We start from the raw sequence: 12534 nt of genomic DNA on the forward strand, positions 1-12534 counted from the left end.
CCATTTTCTCTTTGGACAGAGAGACTGAATTTGCAGAATGGTTATGCTTTTCACAGAACTGAGCAGAAAAGAACATAATGTACCTAAAATAAGAACCAGAAGTCCACACATCCTGCAAAATGAAGTGATTTGTTTATTAAACTACTTCATCCCCTCCTTGGAATAATTTCCATGAACACGATGGAACATGGATGTTGTGTGTGTATTTGACACTGAAACATGAATTATTAAATACCCAGATTTGAAGAGAAAATCTACTCCTGTTAGCATAAGTAAAAGTTAGGTAATGTAATGCTGAAGTCAAAGTTGTAGTGGTCAGAAAAAGCAGCACACTTAATGATTGATAGCAGGTGGAGACTACTAAGGTGTGAGTACATACAGCTGTTTTAACTATAATGCTGGAAAGGACCTAGAGGACATCAGCAGCCTTACATATTCCCTCTCTTTTCTGGTGACAACTGATTCTATAGAGATGTTTTTATATTATAATCAAAACAAACAAATGAATACAAAGGTATCACTCCACAGACAAATAAATCACTAAATACAGGGTGACTGAAGATCACATCAGGGAGGCTTTCACAGCCACAAATGTTATGCACAGAGCAGTGAAGGAGGGCCATTTCAAAAGCTGGCACCCTAAGACTTTAAGATGAAAGGGCAGCCAAGCAGAAAATGTCATCAGCTTCACTCTAGAGATAAACATGAATGCTTTAGGATGGTGTGGTGCTCTGATCAAGAAGAGTTGCACATAAGGTCTGGTTTTTATTCCTCTGTGTGTGTGAGCCAAAAGAGTTGGTTGAGAGTTAGTCCCTGCTGTGTGAAGGCTGACTGGAGGCTGGATCTTCAGCACTGCACACAGAGCCTTGCCCTTCTTCCTGAGGTCAGTCTGCTTATGTGTGTTGGTTTGACAGCTGCATTGCAGTTTCATCCCAGGAGATCCAGCTCTTCATTGCATTCTGTCACTACTTGCAACAATTACCTTGACTTGTGCAATGTCACCAAGCTATGAATACGACTACAGTGTCATCAATGATGCATATATAAGCTATCCAGTAATGGTTGATGCACAGCTCCATTGGTGTGAATCAGGGAAGCACCAGTTATGTCAAATTGAGAGTGCTTTTTCTCCAGCTAGAGAGCTGGAAATGGCTACATTGTGATATTTGTGTCGCAAGTTCACATTTGTCTTATCCTAGGAAAGGGGTGAGGAGAAAACTGTTGGGAATAGGAATAGTAAATGTAGTGATTCTATAGAGATTACCCCTCATTCTGTCATTACAAGACCTTGTTAATAATCCCTCCCCAGCCTTCCTGTAGGCCTCCATCAGGTACTGAATGGCCATTATAAGGTCTCCTCGAAGCCTTCTCTTCTCCAGGCTGAAGAGCCCCAACTCTTGTATCCTGTCCTCATAGCAGAGCTGCTCCAGCCCTCTGATCATCTTCATGGCCCTCCTCTGGACTTGCTCCAGCAGTTTGATGTCTTTCTTGTACTGAGGGCTCCATAACTGCACAAAGTACTCCAGGTGGAGTTGGGGAAAAAAATCCCAACCAAACAATGAAAACCCCACAAAACCTAGCACGGAATAGTGGTGCTAAAAACATTAGTTGTGTTTAATACTGATTTTAAAAGTACCTTGAAGAATGTGGAATGATCCATTAGTGTTGGTAATTGCATCTCCCTAAACCTTTCCAACCACTCCTACTTTCTCGCTAGAGTAAGGAATTTTGTTTTCTTGATGGTCTTCTGATCTGACTCAGCATATGGCAAAATAATCATGTTGATTAAACAAACGGTTTGGTGTTTATAAACTAGGCTGTGCTACACTTTCTTTGTAGTCCCCAAACATTTGTCCCAAGGACCTTCCCTTAATGTGTTACTGTAGCTCAGCTGAGCTGTGTTTTCCCTTGAATTTGCAAGGAGCTGGAAGTGTGAACCTGGTGACTGTGAGCTACCTGCCATAAGAAGGCATATTTATGTCAGAGGTCTTTTGGATTCACTATTCAGCCACATTTGACTGCAAATAATAATGTTTTTTCATCTCTGGAGAGTGTATGGATCCCTTGAGTCACTGATTGTGAATCATTAGAAAATAAAGCTTTGTGTGCTTGATTTAAATAGTTGGAATGGCAAGTGTTTGTAAGGAAAATCTTGTTTAACTTGATTATTTTAATCTTAACATATTTTTGCTTAACTTAAAATATGTCTTGTTAAACTCTAAACCCTAAGCAGACCATAAAATCAAGCAGGTTGGAAGAGACCTCCAAGATCATCCACTCCAACCTAGCACCCAGCCCTAGCCAGTCAACTAGACCATGGCACTAAGTGCCTCAGCCAGGCTTTTCTTGAAGACCTCCAGGGACAGTGCCTCCACCACCTCCCTGGGCAGCCCATTCCAATGCCAATCACTCTCTCTGTGAAGAGCTTCCTCCTAACATCCAGCCTATACTTCCCCTTGCACAACTTGAGACTGTGTCCCCTTGTTCTGCTGCTGTTTGCCTGGGAGAAGAGACCAACCCTCACCTGGCTACAACCTCCCTTCAGGTAGTTGTAGACAGCAGTGAGGCCAACTCTGATCCTCCTCCAGGCTAAACAAGCCCAGCTCCCTCAGCCTCTCCTCATAGGGTTTAAAGCATGACAATATTTAGTGTAAATTCAGGTTACATGTTGCTTTAAAAAAGACTGTGAAATAAAAGTTCCCCTAACATGGGGAGAGTAGGGCTTAATTCAACCTCAGGTTCTTGGGATACATTGGTGTGCTAATGAATACTTTTTTAAATATTGGAAAAGAAATTAAGCCCTATTAAGAACAGCTTTACATGTAAAGACAGAGACTCGTTTTACAAGAGTTGTGTCAAGGTGTGGTAGCATGCAATTCAAACTTTTATTGTTAGCACTGAAACTAAACACTAAGCTTTTTCCAGAGAACATTATACCAAAGTCAGTTTGGAAGAGATTAAAGTCCTGTAAAGCAAAGTTTAAAGGTTTTGACCTAAAATTCCTGAAGTATGTAATGCATTTCAGTATTATAAAAAGGAAATAATTGAAATTAAATGCTGCTTTATGAAGCAGTGTGTAAAGTTGGTTTATTTTATTCCAATTTACAAATGAACCCACACACACTTCAAAAACTGTCAAAAAAAAAGAGAAATCTTTTGAAATGAAATGCCAGCACAGTGAATGTGGTTTTCATGAAGCATTTTGATGTCAATAAAGCAATATTTTCTGGTGGGTAATTGTTCAAATACATTTTTTTTCCAACTAGCCCTAGTATAAAGTGGCTTGTGCTTGTTTTATTTGATATGGCACATTTCCATTTCTTCTTAGCAGCCCTGTAAAGATTAAACTTTATAGAGCCCTTTTTTTTTTTTGCAGATATAATACCCATTATGCAGGAAGGCAAGCAAATGCAGAGGAAGGTTAATTGAATTACTCTGCTGCAGTATGTGAGCATAGGAGCTGGAACTAAAATTTGGGAGTGATCACTCCCAAGTAGGCACTTTAATCTAGCTCTGGAGTCTTTCCTCTGATATTGTAACCATAGAAAAAAAGAAGGGCAGAAACCACAAAGTTAGTAAGACTTTTAAATGAAGCTCTAAGGCACTGATTTTCATCATGTTAAGACTTCTGTTTTCCTCTTTATATGCTATTTCCAATAACTTTTTTTTTTCCTTCGTGTCATAGAAGGCATGATAAGAGACTGACTGTGAATAGGAACCTTCCTGTTTGCTTTTAGAACTAGAGTTTTAGTTGATCCTACATCTTGGTTATGTTTCTCTGTGTTTAAGTAGACTTTAAGACAGATTTTTCAGGAGCTTCAGAAACTCAGCCTCACAATGAAGACCACTTTCAAATCCTATGTGTGACTAACAATGGCAATCACCTTGTATTCTTAGGTGCTTTTGGTATTCACTGCATAAGCAAAATATGTATGGTCACTCCTCTGATAAAGGCAAATCCTTGACATGCTGAAAAGCCACACAAGTGATCTGTGACGTGTCTGGCTAGGTGGCTTCTACCAAACTAGTGCATGTATTTGTTATGACTTCAACTCTTGTCAGCATGCTTGTTTCATTTAAATTGGGATTGAGGAATGGTGTGGTCAGCAGGAGCAGAGAGGTCATTCTGCCCCTGTACTCTGCACTGGTTAGACCACACCTTGAGTACTGTGTTCAGTTTTGGGCCCCCCAGTTTAGGAGGGACACTGAGATGCTTGAGCGTGTCCAGAGAAGGACAACGAGGCTGGTAAGAGGCCTTGAGCACAGCCCTACGAGGAGAGGCTGAGGGAGCTGGGATTGGTTAGCCTGGAGAAGAGGAGGCTCAGGGGTGACCTCATTGCTGTCTACAACTGCCTGAGGGGAGGTTGTGGCCAGGAGGAGGTTGCTCTCTTCTCTCAGGTGGCCAGCACCAGAACGAGAGGACACAGCCTCAAGCTGCGCCAGGGGAGATTTAGGCTGGAGGTGAGGAGAAAGTTCTTCACTGAGAGAGTCATTGGACACTGGAATGGGCTGCCCGGGGAGGTGGTGGAGTCGCCGTCCCTGGAGCTGTTCAAGGCAGGACTGGATGTGGCACTTGGTGCCATGGTCTAGCCTTGAGCTCTGTGGTAAAGGGTTGGACTTGATGATCTGTGAGGTCTCTTCCATCCTTGGTGATACTGTGATACTGTGAATGTTGAGATCTGATCATGAAGTATATTCCACTAATTTCTGATTTTGAAAGAATTATTTAGTTAAAGCCTTTACTTTCTTACTTAAGTTTCTGGGAATCTCTTAGTTTGGCAATCCTGTTGGATTTAGAATGGAAATCAAGGCAAATTGTGCTGTCATGGGGTCTCATTTAATGCCAGATTCCTCAAATACTAGGTTGTGCAAGGAGAACGATGGAAGAGGATTTTGACTCTTCCCAGGAAGTGGTCCTCATGCACGCACTGTAGCAGCACCAGCTGCAGGTGCAGTGCTTTTCATGGAGCCTGTCTAAAAGCAGCCTTTGGGCTTTCAGGGATTGTAGTAGAAGCTTGTTAGTGGTTGAGAAAGAATGTGCTCAAACATCTGCTTTCCTCCCTGTGCTCTTGGAGCTACACAGTGCTCTCTCTGCTGATGTGAAACAAGGCTATGGATATGGTGCTCCCTTTGCAGAAATTATTCCTTTGCAAATCTGCCTCAGCTGCTCATTTTTCTGAGCATTTAGCACAAATGTGTTTATGGAAAACTTAAGATTTTTATGTGGTAGCAGAGGGGCAACAATTTCTCTGCCTTCAGGAGAAGACATTTCTTTTGTCAAAGCAAATGTACAGCTCCTTTATTACTTTCCTGGGACTGTTCTGAGGTTACTGTAGCATGGTTTTAAACTGCATGTCAAAAACTGATCATTCTACAGCATCTATAAAATGTTCTGGGTGTTGTGATGAATATCTGATAGTTTAGATCCATGTCCAGATACTGTGTTCCATCTCAGGGGGATATTTGTGATAGATGGCTGAATACTGCAAAAAAATAAATATAATATATCAGGATTAGTTGGGTTTATTATTTTGGAGAAATAATCTCTCAGTAGATTTTTGTTTATGAAAGTTGCCAGAGCTCTAGTTGCAAATAAACTTGCTTACTTGGGACTGTAATTTTGATGCAGGAGCAAAATGTATTGGCTTCCTTTTTAATTCCAAAAGTTCTAGAAATGTAACAAGGCTGTGATGCTGTGCTAGTTTGAGCCTAGCTGGAATGTTTTGGTGAGAAGAATTAGATTACAGGCTGTGGAAGGAAAACAAGGCTGATGTCTGCCTCACTCATAGGCTTATTGAGATGTATATGAATAAGAATCAAAACATAGATTAAGCACTTCTGCTGGGGAGCTCCAAGCTGTATCTCTCTCTAGCCTCTTTGACTGATGCACTTTGCTTCCTAACCCCCTGGCCAAACCTCCATTCTTCCTTGGGACTGGGGTAAGGTTGAGAGGGTTAGGGGGAAGGCAAAGGGGCAGTTGGGAGCCCCTCCTGGGGACTCATGTTTCTGGGAAGGCTGTTGTGTTTCTGTATTACCTTTTACCTTGTATATTTCTGTATATTGTGTATTGTGCTAACTGTAAATAAAAGCTTCATTCAATTTCCAGAGCCAGCTGAGTCTAGTCTGGGTGATTTCCAAAGTGTGGGGGGTGGGGAACACCCAAACCATCACAGATACCTTTATCCTTTCTTAAAAAAAAAAGACAAGAGAGGCCAAATGCCTGTGATTAGGCTAACTTGTCTCCATGAGAGGGCATCATCCAGGACTCTCTGCCTTGCCTCCTAGGCAAAAATAAGGAAAGCATCTTTCTATGCAGACACTGTGATTGTATGTACTAGGGGATAAGGAAACGTACATTGCTATTGACAAGGTTCAAGTTCAGGATTTCCTTTACCCTGTGATAGGGCATTTGTCTATATCTGTAATTACCCTCTAGGCTCAGTGTGTCTTGAAAGTTGTAAAGTGTCTGGAATAAGAATTGATTCTGTTATTCCCTGGCAGTGGGAATGCTGGCCCTCTAAGATTTCTTTTCTTCTAGCTTTGCATGTCTCCGTGGCAACAATGCATAGTACCAGTTAAATCTTCATTGTTAAGGGTACAGAAAAACAAAAGTGTGTCAAGATAATCTAGGAAGTACTGAAATTCAGAATCAGTTTATTAAAATGCAGCAGATTCTTCCTAATGAGTACTATTAGACTGTGTTTTGAGTTGTGACAGAGGTGGGCCACTGAGCGATGCCACAGCTATTGAGCCTTTCTTGTACCTTGCAATATTGGTAACAGTTTCAGCTCTGTAAAAGCTACCTCTGGTTTTAGCTGTACTTCTCTGGGTTTTTCTGAGAAGCTTCAAGTGAAGGATTGCTGCCCAATTTTCCTGCTTTCTGCAATATGAGTTTTGTTGACTCATACTGAAGGAGGTGGGGTAAGCATCCTAGTTGTTCTTGCAAACTTCTGGAGTAAAGGCAAGCACTGGAGTTGGTTATCTTGGGCACTTCAAGCTGAAGTTGTACCACGATACCTGCTGTACATTCATCTCTCTGTTGCAGCTGGTGAACTTTTACATTTCAAAGTTGCAGAGAAAAATGGAGATTTACATTGTGTGTGTGGTTGTTTTTTACCATTAAGCTCAATAGGGTCTAGCCAATTTTCTAAAAACTCAAGGCTCACATTCACCATTGAGGTAAACTTTTCTTTTGCCTCTGCTGTTCTCACAGTGATTTCAGTGGCTGTTATAAATGCCTTCAGAGGGAAGGAGAACTACACTGGGAAATGTAGAGACTGTGTCCTGGGCTGTTTCCCCAAGAAAACACAGACTTATTTTTCCTGTATATGGCATCTAAGAAAGAAAAAGGGTTAGTGCTAAGACCCATAAACAGTGAATATAAAGTTAAGAGCAGTATATATGTTTCCTGATTATGAAAAGGAGATTGCTATCAACTCATCTGATTGTGGACTATAATTTTGCAGTTCTTTGAAGAAGAACTGGGAGCTGAGATTGTTTAGCCTGGAGAAGAGGAGGCTCAGGGGTGATCTTATTGCTGTCTACAACTGCCTGAGGGGAGGTTGTAGCCAGGAGGAGGTTGCTCTCTTCTCTCAGGCGGTCAGCACCAGAACAAGAGGTCACAGTCTCAAGCTATGCTGGGAGAAATTTAGGCTTGAGGTGAGGAGAAAGTTCTTCACTGAGAGAGTCATTGGACACTGGAATGGGCTGCCCGGGGAGGTGGTGGAGTCACCATCCGTGGAGCTGTTCAAGGCAGGACTGGACGTGGCACTTGGTGCCATGGTCTAGCCTTGAGCTCTGTGGTAAAGGGTTGGACTTGATGATCTGTGAGGTCTCTTCCAACCTTGGTGATACTGTGATACTGTGAGTATATTGTGGGGAGAAAATATTGATGGAAAACCCCCAAGCAAACCTGTCTGGCTTTCAAGAATGAGGCACAAAGACCAAGCTAAGTGTGCACAGAACACACATGCTCTCTAGTCAAAAGGAGTTATCTGCTATCGAGAGGACCATTCTATTTTGAGAATGAAATTACAAAGTGATTTAAAAGCACAAGACAAATACCAACAAGATAAGTGCCTCTGTTGTGCTGTTTATGAAATAATGCTTGGGATGCACACTGCTGTGCAGTTAGAACTGTGTTGTTGTAGCTCTGGGGAAGGTGTAAATTTTGAAGGGGAGAAGAAAGGGCTGATTTTGCTTGTGGTTTGGCATGTCTAATCCTTGAGCTCAGCCTTGATTGCTAGCTGCTGTGGGTTACCTAGGCAGTAGGGATAGGCTGGGATATGGGGATACCCTCCACCTCCCCTGTGTCTGCTGCAGCCATGATCTTTACTAGCCAAGCATTCCCATCACTTTGGGCACTATGTCTCCTGTAACCAAAAGGGCTAGGTTTACTCCTCATTTTTTTTGGCACCCTGCTTTGTCCTCCCACCCCAAACTGCTATCAGTGGTGTCATAATCTCCTGGAAGCACTTTCAGGCACATCCAGGGAAGGATGAGACCAACCTATGGAGAGGAAAAGGACTTGGGAAAGCTCTGTTGAGCCCAACAGGAAAGGCTGTAGGGAGGGAAACACCAACACAGAAACCCCTGCCTGGTGCTGTGTTGCTTGTTCTTATTCTCCAGGTCTGGAAATTGGGAAAAGATATCCCTAGAGTTAAAGGGTTTTGCTGCTTTCGTTCACAGCGGGGTCTGCTGTGTTGCACTGGTCACTGAATCCCTGGGGAAAACTCCTTTGAGCTAAGCCTCTCTGTTGCCTTTCTTAGGGGTGGGAGATGGCTGGGCGGCGTGCTTGCAGGAGCAGAGCCAAAGTTTGCTGATCAGTGATCTCACCTGAGATGTGTTTACTAAACAGGGTGGGCATGGCAGGTGGTTAGTGATTCCTGTCTTGCTCATGACACCCAGCACAGGTGGCAGGGCAGCTATTTGACACCTTGGGATGCATGGCTCAAGTACTTCCCCATCAGCTGAGCCTTCTCCTGTCCAGGCAGTGTCTGTGTCCCCTCCTGCGGTGGCTGCCTTTCTTGGTGTGATGGCTGACACTGCTATTTGATGCTTTGCATTTCCTGCCCACCCCAGGTTAATCTAGCCTGTCCCAGCTGAGGCTTCGGTGCCCTTAAGTCTGAAACATGCAAGGAAAAGCCCAACAGTGCAGGAGAAAGTTCTCTGACCTGCAGGTGCTCCCAGGAGAAAAGGAAAGAAAAAGCCCCTCAATTTTGTATCTCCTTTGTACTAGACAGCATTCCTCTCCTCAGTCCCACTGTTCTGTGTCTTCAGGTCATCCTATGTCTGGCTGTTCTCCCTGGATGTCAGAGCAGAGGCCCTGGGGCATGACCCTCCTTTTTTACATGTAGTGGAGCCAACCCAGAACAAGCTCTGCAGCTGTTTTATTTAAGAGTTGAAGTTTGGTATATCTGAATAATAAAGCCCAAGAAGAGTTTTGTGTACTTGAATGAAAACACCTGGCCTTTTTTTTTCCTTTTTCCTTCCCCCTCTCACCTTATAATCCCTTCAGCCATACACTTTTTCTTTCTGTCTCTCTCTTGAATTTGCCCCCCTCTCTTTTTCTCTTTCCTGCTTTTATTTTGCATAGTGATAGCAAAAGGACTTTATAAAAAAGCAGTTATTTGTCTAAGTGACTGGCTGCAGAGCCTGTGCAGGTGCACAGACCAGCAGGCAGTCCTCTGGAGAAGCCTGGCCTCGTTGGCTTAGAGTGGGAAGAGATGCTTGTACATGATGTGGAGGCAGAGTCTAGTGAAGAGAGATGGGCTGCAAGCTGTAGGTCCTCTCAAACCAATATTTCCTGAGCTTCAACCACTGTGAAAGTTTTTTCCCAAGGAAGGATCTGGGGATGATCTAAGGAAGAAGCAAGCTGAAGTTTCTGCAGTGCTTGTGAATGAGGTGATGCATCTAACAGCTTGGTGAGGTGTGGGTACTGTGGGCTTTCCCCTACCTGCTCTGCCTTGGGAGGTGAGGAGGATTCCTTTCTGTACCCTTTTCCCTCCTTCACAACCTCATCAATATAATCTGTACCTGTATGGTATTGCTGAAAGCTTCAGATAATATCATTCTTGTTTTGAGGGGGAAAAAATACTTCTTTTGTCTCACTTGTACCTAGAGAACCTCAGGGAGATTCAGGCTGCAAGAAGGACATCTTAACTATAATTTGAAGTGTGCACTCATTCTATCAGCTGCTCCAATACACTGAATTTTTGGACCTAATACTAATTATTAAACTATCAGCTCTCTCACAGCTCTTAATTGGGAGTTTAGCCAGTCTATTTTCTCCTTTTTTTTTGAGAGTCATAGACTAAGCTTCTGCAGGCTGGTAAGTTTTTGTAGTGGCTCCTTCCATTGTTTCAGTTTTATAAGGAAGAACCTAAAGCACAAATCTCTAAGCATCTGAGCTCCAAGAGTTGCAAATGTTTAGGTACCTTGGTGCTTCTAGTGCTGGGTGCTCTCTGAGCTTTATTTGAAGGATTTATTTTAACTTCTATAATATGTCTGGAAATCCAACAATATAGAATCATCATAGAATCATCCAGGTTGGAAGAGGCCTCCAAGATCATCCAGTCCAACCTAGCACCCAGCCTTATCCAGTCAACTAGACCATGGCACTAAATGCCTCATCCAGTCTTTTCTTGAACACCTCCAGGGACGGTGACTCCACCACCTCTCAGAGCAGCCCATTCCAATGGCAAATCACTCTCTCTGTGAAGAACTCCCTCCTAGCAGCTAGGGCTGGGTGCTGGGTTGGACTGGATGATCTTGGAGCTCTCTTCCAACCTGGTTGATTCTATGATTGTATAAGAGTAAGAATTCAATTTGAACTTTGTATTACTGATTCTTTAAAAAATAAACTAGGCCATTAGTATGTGTAAACTATTTTCTATAACATTTCAGGAAATAAAAGCACAAAGTTAAGAGTAAAGAGCTAAGTGATGTAAGGCTTGAGAAAGTGTTGCTGCTTTGTCTTGGGTATAACACAAGGGTTGTGTTTATTGTAAGTTTGTTGCCATAGGGATATAAACTGAAAGGTAACAATGATGACTTAGTGTAATATGTTATATTAAATAAACTTGTCCTTGTTAACACTGCATGCAAGGTTTTATTTACATTTCAGTAAACTGTTTTCTGCTGCATTTACAATTCTGCTGTACAAATAAATTAAGAGATCTCATGGCAGTATGATTTACTTTCTCCCTGCAAACTGAAAAAAAACCCACATTAATATTTGTAAGCATCTTTGTTTGAAGTAGTGACATTAAATTTTGTGTTGGGGCACCATCAAACCTACCATCTAAGAAAGGAAGGAGATGAAAGTGAGTCTTATCTCGTTGTTCCTGTACTTAAAGGATGGACAAATATTAAATATGTGTTTAGAGTTCAAAGCTATTGCGAGCAATATTGAATAGCCCTATGAAATATATTCCTGCCTTTCATTAAGAAATGAACAGCCACAAAATGAAATAAATTAACAGAGCCAGTGTAGTCACACACAAAGCTTTACCTATTTGATTTTATATGTTGCATGAACATAACCGTTCAGAAATCACTGAGTTTATACTTCAGCTTTGGTCAAGCTGAACAGGTGCATCTGAGTGAACGATTTGGCCTGTAATTGTGGTGGTGGTTGTGATAGATAGCCTGTGAAGGAAAAACTGAGTCTGAACTTCCAGTCCCAGGATAATTTATAGGGCTGATAAATTGAGAGGTGAGGGCAGGGAAGAAGTATTTCTGTTTATCTAAAGAAGCAGATGTTGTCTGCACTCCAGGTACAAAGGCCATGGAACATCACAGCCCAGTCTGGTTTTATATATTATTTCATTAAGATATGTACTTCTGACATGCTGCTTGTGTAACCTCTTCTGTGGACATCTGTTCCTTTACAAAAAAAGTGTCATGCATGCAGGATCTTACTTTATGTAGGCATAGAGCTGGTAAAATTAGTTTGAAATGTCTCTATTCAGAGGTTAGCTCTTCCTCTCTCTATTCTTTTTCACTAACAGCCATTTGACAATACACAGGGTAACCTATAACCTATTCTTTTGGTAAACCTTGCTTCCTTTGGTTGATACAGTTCTTGTTCATTAGGGCCTGTTAGCCTAGGCCCTGGGAGAAGAGGGATGATACTTACGTGCAAAGCTGATGCCTGTGCAAGACAACATGGCAAAGTCCAACCTGAGGGCATATGCTATGAAGTGTTCTGAGCTACCAAGTTCAATATCACTTGAAAGTATAAACTATCTTGGTAAAACTTTTTGAGGTTTACAATTGTTTGATTAAAAAAACAAAAGGCAGAACTTCTTTACTTTGAGGATGATGGAGCACTGAAGCAGGCTGCCCAGAGAGGTTGTACAAATCTCCTTCTTATGTAGAAATGCTCGTGTGCAGTCTACCATAGGTGACCATGCTTTTGCAGCAGGATTGGAGTAGATAATCTCGAAGTGTCTTCCAGTTCCTACCATACTATGATTTGTAATGCAGCCCTTTTATTGGCAGAAGTTCCCTCATGGAAAATAATATGTACCT

At 42.2% G+C, this 12534-nt stretch overlaps 1 protein-coding gene across 8 annotated transcripts in view; it reads left to right on the forward strand.

Annotated features, from left to right (window-relative positions):
• CHRM3 (cholinergic receptor muscarinic 3) overlaps positions 1–12534 on the forward strand; it is a 251612-nt gene that overhangs the window by 25338 nt on the left and 213740 nt on the right. The window lies entirely within an intron of this gene.

The sequence above is a fragment of the Pogoniulus pusillus genome, chromosome 18, assembly GCF_015220805.1.
Source record: "Pogoniulus pusillus isolate bPogPus1 chromosome 18, bPogPus1.pri, whole genome shotgun sequence".
In the NCBI taxonomy this organism is placed as follows: Eukaryota; Metazoa; Chordata; class Aves; order Piciformes; family Lybiidae; genus Pogoniulus; species Pogoniulus pusillus.